Genomic DNA, 14,557 nt, shown 5'->3' on the forward strand with positions numbered 1-14,557 from the left:
TGGTGAAAATTGTCATGCTGTAATTTGTTTGTCTTGTGTTTTTTTCCCAATAGGAAAGTCAGAAAACTCTGACCTTACATGCAAAATCAAGAAAAGTCGTCCAATTTGTGTGCATTATACTATTTCAATGTAATCAGTTTTGGCCAACCATTTCTAACATTGAGAGTGAGCTACATAGATTCGGGTCAAGTCTGAGATGATCTAGAGTCAGTAATGACCTCCGTTGGGCCCGCAGGCTCTGGGCCCTAATTGGCGCAGCAGACAGCGTGCACTGTGACTGACCCGGCGCCGCTATTACTGATACTGCACCACAAGGGGATACGATGACCGCCGGACCCACAATTGCTCTCAGAAGCAGCCTCTGCTCGATGCTATTAATTCAAATGCAGAACATTGACCAGGTAGTTCTAATAGCAATGATAGTTCAAGTCCGGAGGGCTTCATTTAAAACCCTTTTTCCAATTCTCTTTTGTAGAGCTCTTCAGTCTGTTTTTTTTTTTTTATTTAATTTTTAAAAAAATGTTATAGCTGCTATTGGAAGACAGCGATGAAGGACACGTTTTTCTTCAACACATTCCTTTGATTTCTATATTTTTTATGGATTGAAATTGAAAACGCACCTATGTCAATATACTTTTCGCGCAGTACAATACTGCGTTTATGGTACTTTCACACTTAAGATGCCTTTCACACGGGTGGAGTTATGACGTGTGTCAGAGTTGTAGATTCAGTGCTAGACTTAAGACGAACGGCATACCATTCATTTTGTTCTTCTGAGCAGTGTTCCTTTCACTGTTTTGAAGAAATTGTTTTCTGTATTTTTTCATCCTTCAGTCTTTTATTAATTATGACACTTTTGAACAAAAAAATGAATCTGATACATATTTACTCAGTTATGATATTTTTTACTTTTTAATGTTTACCGTAAATGTTTCATACACTTGATCGCTTTTAATAATGATTGCAAAAGTAAAACATGACATCGAAGAAATGCCCCTGGAGTGTTACTTACTTTTACAGACTTTCTGCCATTCTGTACTGCATATCTGAAATGATTCTTCCGCATCTTCCTCTTCACAGCCATCTTGATTGTCGTCCATGTCTTGGAAATCTATCCCTTTGATCACTGTCTTGAACTCCCTCATCTTTTTGTACTGCCCTTGTTCTATGTTTTTACCCATGTGCTACCCAGGACACCGGAATTTCCCTGTGGGGATCATAAAAATATTGATCAATCGATCTATCTATAGCCCTTTTCACACATACCTGAATTCCAGTTAATTCTGGGGATTTAAAGGGGTAGCCCTTATGTGTGAAATCAATTTCCCGGGTTGACTGACACGTTGATAACACTGACATTTACCGGTTCACGTCCTAGTATAATGTCCGGGACTTACCGGGGACGCGGGTGAAAGCAGCAGTTGAATTCCCAGGTCACAGCGCAAAGTCCGATGATGTAAATATCATGGCTGGCCGATTGCCATTTCCTCTTTCTTCTCCGTAAGATGAAAAGCAGTAAAAATCGCAGTTATAAACATGGCAAACTGAAAATACTAAACTGGAAACGTACCAAAATTAAATTGCTGCTGGATCGTAGGGCCGAGGAAGAGACAGTCCATCTTTGGAAATGTGTGGTTTATTTTGTTGCCGATGCCGACCAAAAATGACGTAATGTGCGTGTTTTAAAATCGTGCCAGCCACCCTCCCCGCACAGCGTCATGTCACCAACATGGGACAAGTCTGAAAGCATTCAACCTGGGTAATTCCTGGGAAATCTCCCCATGTCTGAAATCCATGGCACACGTAGATCCCGCATCACCTTACTCAATAATTTACCGGGATATAAGGCGGAAAACACTCAGGTGACTTGAAGTTCCGCTCTGAGACCCCCCATTTGGCCAAATTTCAAAATTGTCCGATATGCACGTGTAATATATCATTGGAAAGCTTAAAATATCAATTTTCTGGGGGATGAAAAAATTTGAAAAGGAGGGCATTTAAAAAAAAAAAAAAATATTAAACAGCAAAACCCTAACTGGAGGTGAGAGCATGAGAGAGCAGAATTAAAGACGCCAAGATTTTAACGAGATATTATCGCATACTTACCTTGTTTCGATCCAAAAACTCCATGTAGCATGTTTCACAGAGTGTCAAGGCACAGATGTGAATGGCCACAGCCGGATTTTTTGGGTATTTTATGGGTGAAACATAGTAATACAACAAGCGTCGCAATGCAGAAATCGCAGGCATTAAGGAGTGGGCGAGATGTTCTTTCTCATATATATATATATATATTTATATATATATATATACCCTTATAGATGTTTGTTTGCTTGTTTGTTTGTTTTCAATTTTTCTTTGTTTGGATCGATTATTTATCTAACATATCGGGGAAAATGCTACAGTAACAAAAAAAAAGAAATAAAATTAAGTGATAGTTATGAGGTAGATATCCGTGACTTATTTACAGACACCATTTTTTTCATTGTGACATAATTTGTTTAAAAGGTCAAAATATGCGCGTGAATAATTTTTTAAAGTTTTTTTTTTTTTTGAAGAAGAAGAAGAAATATTAGACATCAATTGATGGTTCTCAGCTAAAAATGACATTTAGAATAATAATTATAATTCTTTTTATGGTTGGGTAGAAACAAAAGTGGTTGCGCGGCATCTGTAAATGGGGGTTTCCAGGGTAAAACAGACAAATTAAAAATAGTTCGGGAGCTTAATGCGCCATGAATCTGCTATGGCAGCATATAGACATATTGTTCTATCAAACACAACAGGTTTTTTTTTTTTTTTTTTTTGCTTAAAATACAGCAATTTATTTTAAAGAGGGGTGCAGGGCAGAAACTGCTTTTTCAGTCTTGTCTGTGTTTTCCGCCAGAAGTCTGAAAGGGGCGTATTGCTCTATGGGGGAAAAAAAATCACAGAGCCGATTTGAATGAGTTGAGAGGTGACGTTCTACAGCACAAAGACCTGTCACAATAATTTTGGGGGGAATTGTATATTTTCACAGAAAGTATCACGACAAACAATAGTATCTTTTTTTTTACTGATGGCTTAATAGCGCAACATATAAATGAATAATCACGGAAACATTGAAAGGTAATGAAAAATGAGGCTTAGCAATTTGATAGGCCAGCTACCTAAAATTAAATACTTCTGTATTCTATTCTTGTCTGTATCGGCAATACTGACCTTGGGACTAGATATGAGTTTATTGTACACCAATATTTTCCACACCTCTTCTGTGTATCTGTGCGCTTCCCGCTTCCAACTGAGATTTCGTTTGCTTACAGGTAGACAACAAGGTAGTGCGAATGAATGTTGATGACCCATCATTTCACATAATCTTGCCCTAAAAAACAAAAATCGTTGGCCATTTTCTATATTGGATCATAAGTCAATACAGTATATCGTGAAAAGCGTAATTGCAGGCTCAGAGTATTGTTCTTGCACCGAAGAAAGAAAACGCCTCAGAATCTGTTGCTGGGCTTGCAATACATTTGTGGACAGTAGTCTTCATACTTTTGTGACATACAGTATGTCTAACACTTTAACTTTTAAGACCATCTGTTCAAAACAAAAGGTCTTCAGGGCTCAACACTGAGTCCTCGTCATAAAAAGAGTAGTGTAATGTAGCAGACAGCCGAATTTGGAAAAAAGAATGACATAAGATGTGTTTGATTTTTTTTTTTGTACAGACCATTCGAAGTGTTGGAGTGTCAATACTCTACTGTGGTAGACGTAATACCAGAATATCATATCTTTTATCCACAAGTGAAAGCTATAACCACAATAATGAAGTAGTAGTAGTTCTATGGTAGCTGCTGTTCCAGTCTCAAAGTCTCTTTGGAATCCGATCAGTAATATGACTCCGAGACGCAGACAAAGGTAATGACTTTCCTCTTTCCTGGAGCATTGATTCAGAGGCACTTGTGCATGATGTGTGTGTATATGTGTTCTGTGTTTTGCACTGTCTGGTGGTGGCTGTTTGTCTTGATCAACTCTGTCTGGTATCTGTAGGGATCGAATTTCAGCCAGTGCATTTGGGTAATGGCATTGTGCTCTTCACACACGTGCTTACATCTGTATGCATTTCTGTGTTTTGCTTTTGATGCGACTGTCCGCACAAGGAGCTCTGTATAACACATAATGCACTCAAGCCAATACCTGTATACTCACAATGGAGTCAACAGGGTGTATTGTGTTGCTAGGATGAATAGAACTATGCTGTTGGTTGTCTTGTCAAAGATGGGGCGAAACTAGTTGGGGCAACAATGTTTTATTAATCTCTTCCTTTCTACAACTGTCATTTCCTGTCTCAGCATGCCCGGAATGATAGGAACTTGACATGCACACACACACAGAGTTTTCACCCCTTTTTTAACTTCACTGTTCCCTTTTTCCTGTTACTTGCCCCCACCCTTCTGTAAGTCAAAGTCTAGACTGGGTTTTAATGACGCTAACAGCTGGTCCCTTGGGCGGAACTCCGATCGCAGCTGGGGGGCTCTGTAATACCGGTTCATTACTCCCCCGCCTCTTTTATAATGTCCAGCCCATCCCCCGCCCTGTCTGGCCCTCCAATATTGGGTTGTTGGCACTCACCATGGCGGTCCACTTCACGGCGCCCCTCCCCGTCATGCTCGCCTCTTTGTTCACGCGGGCCCACTCCAATCCCTCCTAATGTCGTCTTAATCTCCACACAAAGCACTAGTGTAAAGACTAACAATAATGTGCATACAAGAACAGAGTTCACCAAAAAAAGAGCTCAAGGTGTTTGTCTGCTTTCAGCCATAGGAGGGCTAGAAGTAAATGATCATGGATGACCTGTGGTTTGGCCTATGTTCCTAAACTTTGTTTATGACCCAACGTGCTTCACCTGGTAGAAATTCCTTTTGTGTGCAAAATTTATTCCAGTGGTTCTCTAAACATTTTATAGGAAACACAGCCTCAAATAATAATTTGATGTCAGAGTACCACCATCAGGCAAAAAAATGTAAATGTTAGTGTTATGGGCCAAAATGTTCACTTAAAAAGGAAAAAGTTTTATTTATTTTACAAGCCACGGTTTGAACAACAATGCTGTTCTTGGACTTGTGGGGGAAATGAAATTTAACTTATATGGAAAGATGACGTCTTTATCATGTACACCCCAGAATATTGCTTAAGAAAAGAAAGGGGAAAAAAATCCCCCCCAAAATTGTTATGTGCAATAGTGGAGAAAAACAAAAGCCAGTATTTTCAAATGACTCCAACTTGTGTACGGACATTTCATCAACCAGTACTATTTTACCCAATCAAATGGGACTATCCCAAATTGTCTGCCCTTCAATATTCTGTCATTAACACCCATTAACACTTACACTTGTGCTCAAGTGTATCAATGTGTATTACGCCTGCACAATATACTGTATATCGTTTGAACAGCGCCATCGTGATGTGCGCATGCGCGACAGTCCCATCACAGTACGTGCGATTGCGTGTTCGACCACCCTCCTCCCCCAAAAACTTTGGTTTTGCTTCATGAAAGCAAGTGAGCAGAGACGTTGCCTCTTGGATCTCTTTCGTATACAGCAATCTTCATCCCCAGATGAATCCCCTTAGCCTGGATTAGGCATGTGCCGGAATGAGATTTTGACGGTATGATAACCTTAAGCAAAAATACCGCGGTTTCATGGTATCACGGTATTGCAAATATAGCTCTAAAATGTGTTATTTTGAGATGTATGGGTTTAAAAAATCAATCGAACAGGATTTAGAAAAAAGAATTACAACATATTTGCAAATTGGAACATCAACATGAATATAACGTTAAAATAAATAACAAAAACAAATATTTTAAATAAAATTGAAATCAATAGAATTTATAGACTAAACCCACAGCCACAGCTCAATTAGCTAAACATTAAGAACAAAATTATTTTCCATAAAAAAGTAAAAACATTTCTAAATAAAATTTTATATTGCAGGCACTTCGCTGACTTTAAAACTCCATCTCAACATTTTTAGAGACTTCCTCATTTTCTACATCTTTCTCTCTTAGTCCAAGTTATGATCCAGGAATTTGAGTATGTTCACCTTTTCTGGGTTAATATACCACTACTACTATTAATATTGATTAATTGAATATTGATGGAGAGTCGCGGCAAGAGACAAAGCACATGTGTATGACTTGTATCATTATTTACACATTATGTACACACACCCACCCTCTTTCAACACAAAGTCGCCAGAGAAAAAATAAATGGGCTGTATTATGTAAATGTTATTTTCAACAGATGTTTACAGTGGCGGAAGATTTTACAAAAGTATGCTAGTTAGCTGTCTTGGCATGCTAACTAGTGACGTTAACAGCCTCATTAACAAGCTTGCATTGTAGTATTTGTTTTACCATCGCTAGACACCCTAAACACGCCGGAGTGAACTCTCGTAGCTATTAGGAAACGTTCATGACACCGTTTACCTACCCTAAATTCTGTGTAAAGTTACGGATGATGGTCATGTAAATGTGAAATCATGTTGGAGGTGTTACCTGCACGTAGGCTGTCCTTGCTCCTTTAAGCCGCGGCCGTTTTAGAAGCAGTTTTTTTTTTTTTTTCCGGTAGCCGAAATACTTCCATACTAGCAACTTTTTTGGCGGGGCGAAAAGCTCGGGTGTAGTTTTGACAGCGACAGCAGTGTCACCAACACACAGGACAGAGGAACAACTGTAGGGGGAGGGGTGAGCGCTGCCGCTCCAAGCCATTTCTCTTCGGGGCAAAAAATTACCTAAATACCGTACTACAGTATGACAGATAATTTTACTGGTTTTGAAACCGTTTGACGTTTTCATACCAAGGTAAACCTTGAAACTGGTAACCGGCACATGCATAGTCTGGATTAAACGGTAATATATTAATACAGTGTTGTCATTTTGAGTCAACCAAAGTCTTCCCAAATAAAGCTAATCAAGTCATATGCTAAAAATTCCTCTGGTTTAAATATTGCTATATATATTGCATTGCAGTAGTACCCCGACATACGATCCTTCCGAGATCCGCCTTAAAATTTGACTCGACATTCTCGAAATACGAACATTTGTGACAGCATCGCAATTTCATTGTTTTCCAGCAAGATGGATGCGTGGTGGATTTTCTTCTGATAGAAATCAACATGGGTCCCAAGAAGGTTAGTGCAGGCGGTGTAAAAAAGTGAAGGGTGACGCTTACCATTGAAATTAAGAAAGAAATGATAGAAAACTTTGAGCATGGTGTGCATTGAGTGAACTGGCTGGACAATATGGCAGGTCTCCTCTGACCTCCATTCGCCAGTCTCTGAGTTAAGGTGACAACAAAAACACTTTTTTAATTTCAAATATTATTAATCCAAAAAATCCAATCAAATTTTTGATCCGCTCTAAAATGCAAATTCTTATATAATTACATTAATAATACAAGTTTTTGTGACAAAACATTTTACTTCTGCATTTTAGTCATTACTAGCATTCACTCGTCATCCGCTCGCCATTACGAACACATCTGCAGTCCTACATAAACATACTTAACGATTAACATATTTCTGAACTATATTAACACACAGTTCACATCACAATCATCCTAAAATAAAGCAATCCTCTAATATACACATTCAAATTATACTCTTTTTGTCACCTGAAGCAAGAAAAAAAAAAAACTTTCAACAACGTCCGTCTCGAGACCAGTCATTTCGTATTCGCTCTAAAATGCGAATTTATTGCCCATGCACGTCAAGAAGCGAACGCTGCCCCCTGTTGGTTTAAAATCGTAAGTACAGCAGTTATTTCAGGCTGAAACCTGTGTGGATATGTTCCACAAACACAACAAAATAAGATGAAACATTTTAAACATAGGTTAAATCTGTGGACACAACAAAATTATTTAATTATTATTTATGTAGGATATTAAAAATAATTCAGAGACTTATTGTACTGTAAAAGTGTTGAAATTACTGTATTGGCTCGAATATAAGACAGTGTTTTTTGCATTGAAATAAGACTGAAAAAGTGGGAGTCGTCTTATATTCGGGGTCTAGACATTACACCCATTCACGACGCTAGATGGCACCAGATATCAATTAAGCGAATGCTGAACTTGAGTAATGTTCTGTCATGATAGATCTCAGCTACTCTCAAGTTTAACCAGTTTGCATTATTTTATTGCACTGTTTTTGTTTGTTTTTTTTTTATTCAGATTTGTTTCAAGACTACAGTTACAGTTAGGCCTCACTTTGATGGTTAATGCAGTTATTGCAATTTAGTTGTCTTATCACAATAGATTGGTTTATTTACATATCATAAACCAGAAGCCATTCATTTACGAATGTGATTGCACTTAAGTTTACATATTTAAATGTTCAGATATTAAGATTTGAATGAGGCAAAATAACATGCTTTTTCTCTCAAATATATTGTTATAATCATTCGTTTCAGATGTACTGTAATTATTTTCTGTAATAAAATTCATTCGGTGTTCAAAAAGTTTTTTCAAACTTGAGTCTTGAAAAAGAGGGGCTCGTCTTATCAGGGTCGTCTTATATTCGGGCAAATACGATACATAAAATGCACATATTACTTGTATTTTTAGTTTGAAATATATTGTATGGCTCTCACAGAATTATTTAAAAATGTGGTGTTCATGGTTCTTTCTAGGGCTGCAGCTATCGAATATTTTAGTAATCGAGTAATCGACTGAAAATTCTATCAATTAATCGAGTAATCGGATAAAACAAATATATTTTCAGGTGAAGAGCAATTATAGATATACATGAGAAAACAAGACATTTTATCATTTTCAGTCAATCAATGTCTTTATTTTTTATGTATATTGTTGAAAACAGCCAACAATTGCATCTCAGATGTAACTAGAATTTTAAAAAATGACTAATTCACTGCTTTCACTCAAAAAACCTTTAGATCTTATTTTTAAAAAGTATATACATATATATATTATATATATATATATATATAAACACACCTAAAAATGCCTTTACGCTTGATAACACACATCACTTAAAAGTTAGGATTTTTTCCCACGTTTTTCAATTGAATTTCTATTTGTGTCAAGCCATTTTTAAGTTCTAGTTAAGTTTTAAGTTAGTCTAAACTGTAAGTCCTGATAGGATTTTGAGTTTTTCACTGTTCAAAATAAATGTATGATACAGGCTGTATTGGAGCACATTAGGAACCAGTGCTACTTGGTGTTTTATCCAGCAATGACTACTGAGCTAAAATTGATAGTTAGCATTATTGAGTTTTTATTTGACTCCCTCATCACTCCACAACACTATGTTATGTTAAAGCCTGTATGTAAGACACGTTAGCCATGCATCGAAAGTGGTCTTAATTAATTGAAACCTAGCCCTCCGCAGGGCTAACGTAAGGTGAGCTAGTAGTGACAGTAACGTTAATCTTATATATTAGCGCTTAGCGCTCTTTATTAGCGCTTAGCGCTCTACTGCTTTAAGATGGCGGCTGTTTGCTAACGCAGCCCAGACGCGGCCTAGTCTGTCATTGTGCATCTAGTTCAACATACATGTGATCTCCTATGAGACTCATTGGACGCTACCTGCAACTAACGTAGCATGTGCGGGCTAGTATTTAGCAACGACGGCGTCGTTTGTAGCGGTTGTCGGCTGCAGTCAGTTTTTTTTTGTTTTTTGTGCTTCTTCCTCTACGCACGTGACATCAGCGCGTTGTCCCGCATTAAAAGTAGTCCGAGCAAAACGTGATGCTTAGAGCTGTCAAAATAAACGATTACTCGAGGTGAATAAAATTACTCGGATCAGTTTTTAAACTCGAGTTACTCGAGTTGTTCGAGTATTCGTTTCAGCTCTAGTTCTTTCGGCCCAAAAGTTTCCCCACCCCTGATGTAGAGGAACCACTGTATATCTCAAACCCCTTAAAAAGTCACAATTTCATTTTATTCCAATATCGTTCAGCCCTAATGTGTATGTGCGTGGGTATAATGGCCATAAGAGATGTCATTTTTTGTTTAATCATGATTTTGCTCCATTTTTGGAGGTTCTTTGATTGAGGGTAATTTATGCTAGGTTTTGTCTTTCCCTTCATGGATTGAGTTAAATGGTTTTAGGATTCGTTGTTACTAGATATTAGACACAGGTCTAAAACATTGAATGTGAACCTTTTGGGGTTTAAAATTAATTCGTCTGAACTGTACTGGATAAATGTACTGTAGTACATTTAAATGCAGCATTAAAAAATTTAATTCATTCTCTTACGTACCTCTCGAGGGAGCCCGCGTACCACAGATGGTACTCATACTACACTTTGAGAACCACCGATGTAGTCAATTAGCCAAGATTTAAGCCTAATCCTGTTTGCCTCCTAAATCAGCACAGCAGAAATACTGTATTCTTGCTTTGAGTGCTCCTCCCTTCCAGTAAATAAGCATGTTTTAGTCACAAAATACCCCTCTCCCCCACAAGATGAGGCTTTAGTTGCTCTTAAAATGATTTCCAAACTCGTTCTTGCGTACAGTTGATAGTGCAATTCATGCAAATGCAATTTGGGATACAGTATAAGGCAAACTCGGCACACCGTAGGTCAACTGTTGTGAAAAATATGCTCAGCCATACTTGTAGCAGGGAAGTTGTGTGAGAGCGTTTCTGGTCAAAAAGACCCTCCGGATAAGACAGAAGATTAGTGGAAGTTTGCCACGCTTAAATCTCTGCTCTCTCTGTGCCAGACATTGTTAGTACTTGAGCTGACAGTCACGCCTGTCTGGAAAAGAATAAAGATAAGAATTCCTTTTGTCTTGACTTATTGCTGCTTTTTTGTCCAAAGTCAAAATCTTGAGGGGTCCACTCTTCATTTGGATTTGAAGGATTAGTTTTTGGCCTGTGACATGTTACTTTCAGACTACACTGTGATTTGAAAATACTTAGTTAAGTTACTATTGGGAACGAGTCCCTAAACTCCGCCAGGTCCTGAGGAGTTCCGCATTTGTTAGCGTTAAACCTTGGTAGACGCTTGTTAGCGCTGACCAAAGCTACAGTAAATGAAAACATGTGCGCTTGGACTCCAAATGTCATTTGGCTCCAAAACTACAGTAATCACTTGCTTAAGCTCCGATTGCTCAGCCCTCACTGGTGCTGGTTAACTTACCTCAGTTTTTCCCATTTGCATATTTGTCCTGAATAAATTTAATGTGCTTGTCTCTAGTATATGAGACGACATTACTTATCTCTTGGATTATAACCAGTTATTTTTGGACAAAATTGCTCAACTTGTGGGTCTAATAAACGGAGCTTTAAGTGACACTGTATTGTAAAACCCAAAAGGAAATCAAAATAGGCTTGTCAACGTTATTATATCTTGTAATAGAGATCAAATGGAAATAGAAACACTGTTGGCTCTCGGTGTCATTGGGCTTAATGCTGCATTTGGGATTTGGCAGGTGACCTCTCACCTTGTTGGGTTTCATTTCATCTCCCCGCCCAGGCTGTTTGTTCCCTCCGCAGTGAGGGCTATGATTTCAGAGCCGCCTGGGTGCTCCTACTTCACCCCTGCACTGTGTCCCCAGCTTTAATTGCATCTCTATACATCCGTTTGAGCAGGGGTGCCCAATCCCGGTCTTCGAGAGCCCCTATCCAGCTTGTTTTCCATGCCTCCCTCCTCTAACACACCTGAATCAACTAATCAGGATCATTATCAGGCTGCTGCAGAGCTTGCTGATGAGCTGATCATTTGATTCAGGTGTGTTAAAGGAGGGAGACACAGAAAACAAGCTGGATAGGGGCTCTCGAGGACCGGGATTGGGCACCCCTGCGTATGGGAATGTGAGTTCAGCTGTCCCCCTGCTGGACAATTAAGAGCTGATGGCCCACCTCTTGGTACACAGTGCATAAACAATCCGTCAGTAGAAATGTGTGAAATGGCAGTATTTTTACCACATTTGTGGACATCACATTTGGTGTCATATAAGGCTACAGTATTAACATTTGGTATATAAGTGTGGCTTGGATGAGACAAAATGGGATGTCCACTTGTGGACGCCAGGTCTCAATAATAATTGTCGTATTTTTCGGACTATGAAACACACCGGATTTTAAAGAGTGTGACAACACCTGGGGAAATGCTAATATTCCATCATTTATCCATAAACGCATGTCTTTTGTATTCAAATCATGCCACTTTGTGTTATTACACACATCGCAACACCAAAAAATGATAAAAATTTGGATCGATTGTCAAGCTAAAACGACCGGCGCCCGAGATCCCGGAAATCTAGCATATTGTGTGCGTGACGTCACAACAAGGAAACAGTGCTTAGTACTGAATGGCGGTGATGATGGTGGACAATTTTGTTTCTATTTGCAGCGACGAATCCGACGTAACGAACGTTCTTCTAATGGTGACGAGGAGGGTTATTAACCTTTCTTTGGTGTTTTGGGTTATCTATTTGAGCCAAAACGAATGCCAATGCAGCCTAATGAAAGGATCATTGAGGGGAGCAATCACACTGATGAAACACCGGCAACAGATCGTGTGGGAAACACCAAATGGTTTGTTTTGCATTTCTTTTTGTGAAGCTGATACACCGTGACCGCAAAATAATGTATAGAATTCTGTATTGTGCTATCATAGGTTTTCGCTCTGCCAACAGACACAAATATGAATGCAATTAGAGGATTTGTTCTATATATTTTACGAGCAATACTATATATGTGTCCAGTCCTATATCCAATGCGTGATATGTTTTTTATTATAAAAAAGTACTCACTCTGGCCATTTCGAGCTTGGCTGCTCCGCTCCTTTGGTTAGCCTGGGGTGGTGGGGTGGTCTCATCAGAGCCAGTCATCGTCCTCTTTCTTGATATCTCGGGACATTTAGGTGACTGCGCATGTATGGTGGGCACCGCATCTGCTTTCAGCAGCAATTTCTTAGCAAAACCTGATTTTATTTGTCCATAGTTCAAATAGCTTTCAGGTGTAAAATGTGCACCACACAATGCCGTGGCGGAGGCTGGGTCTGCAAAATTAGCCCTCTTAGCACGGACAAACTTTACTCATTGTCTGCGTAGTCCAGCTCTTTTTCTCGCGTTCTGGAACTCATGGGTACTACATTGCGACAAATGGCTATTTGTACACCACGTAGCATGACCGGTTTGAACCATTTTAGCGATTTTTTTGATAAAACAGGAACGCAACTCTCTCGTCGATAAACAACGATGGCACCTGCCTCGACCTTTTGTTTCCTTGTTATGACGTCTCCGCCCCATTCGGCTGTTTCCGGAATACTTTCGGAAATGTTCGTAATTTTCGATCTATTTTCGATAATTGCTCATGAATCTGATTAATTTTTTTGTTAACTTTATTAATATTTGTTATCTTGCCACATAACGGTTCTATTGTTATCTCACAACCCCTTAGTATTATAATACCCTTTAAGACTCGCCATCAATGAATGAGTTATATTCACACATAAGGCGCAACTGATTATAAGGTGTATTAATGCATCAATGTACTGCATTTATCATTTGTTCTGTTTCAACATATTGGTTTATAAATGGTGAATTAGTGTCTCGAGCACTTTACTTAAGCAGTATAATTCGCCAACAAAATAGGTTCGAGGTTAGTCTAGGTTAAAACGCGAACTGGATTATAAGGCACACTTAAATTTAGGGAGAAATAAAGGATTTTAGGTGTGCCTTACAGTCTGAAAATTAAAGTGTATTATTGTTATAAATCATTATTAGAATAGAAATAAATAGAATGTTAATAAAAACAGAAATACACTATGGTTTTGGCCCCCAAGAACACTGAAGTTGATTTTTTCCCCCCCTCTTCATAGTATTTATTTATTTAACTCATTGCCAGCCATTGACGACGATAGACATCCAATTAATTTAAACTGGGAGGGCTGTCTGTGATTGCTCATCTTTCAGTGCCAGTGACTGCGCTAGAATAATCGCTGCCTGCACTCCCAGTCAAAATGGAATGGACGTCTAGTGCCCTCAATAGCAGCTAATGAGATAAGAATGCCCTAAAAAGGGTTAAAAAGTGCTTTGTGTGAAGTGTTCAGGAAAAGTCAGTGTTCTATCACACTACCTATTAAAGAAAAAACATTTTCGTTATATTAGTGAGACATGGCTTCATCAAGTACTCGGTGTCAGTGCTGATGTAATCTGGTCCGATCACGTCATTTTCAGAGTATCGGAATCGGCAAAAAAATATCGGCCATGCCTTTTAAAAGTTTTTTTTTTTTAGTTAAATTGTTTCTAATTGTATTTAACGTTAGACATAATATGTTACACTTATCCAGAGTCTTTAGTTTAGGCTTAAGGTAGGGTTATCAAATTTATCCCAATAACGGCGGTAATTAATTTTTTCAAAAATGTATCGCGTTCAAATATTTAACGCAATTAATGCATGCGCTGCACGACCCACTCACGCAATGTCGTGCTCAATCTGTAATGGTGCCGTTTTACCTATATAGAGAGATAAAAGGCAGCGTAAAATGAGTAAAGTGAATTTTGGCAGCCTTTGGAGCCTTTTTTTAATTGGATAAAGCCTT

At 38.5% G+C, this 14,557-nt stretch overlaps 1 protein-coding gene across 1 annotated transcript in view; it reads left to right on the top strand.

Annotated features, from left to right (window-relative positions):
* Window positions 1–14,557, top strand: part of acvr1ba (activin A receptor type 1Ba) — a 41,522-nt gene that overhangs the window by 12,598 nt on the left and 14,367 nt on the right. The gene's annotated exons all lie outside the window — the stretch shown is intronic.

The sequence above is a fragment of the Corythoichthys intestinalis genome, chromosome 2 (assembly GCF_030265065.1).
Source record: "Corythoichthys intestinalis isolate RoL2023-P3 chromosome 2, ASM3026506v1, whole genome shotgun sequence".
Lineage (NCBI taxonomy): Eukaryota > Metazoa > Chordata > Actinopteri > Syngnathiformes > Syngnathidae > Corythoichthys > Corythoichthys intestinalis.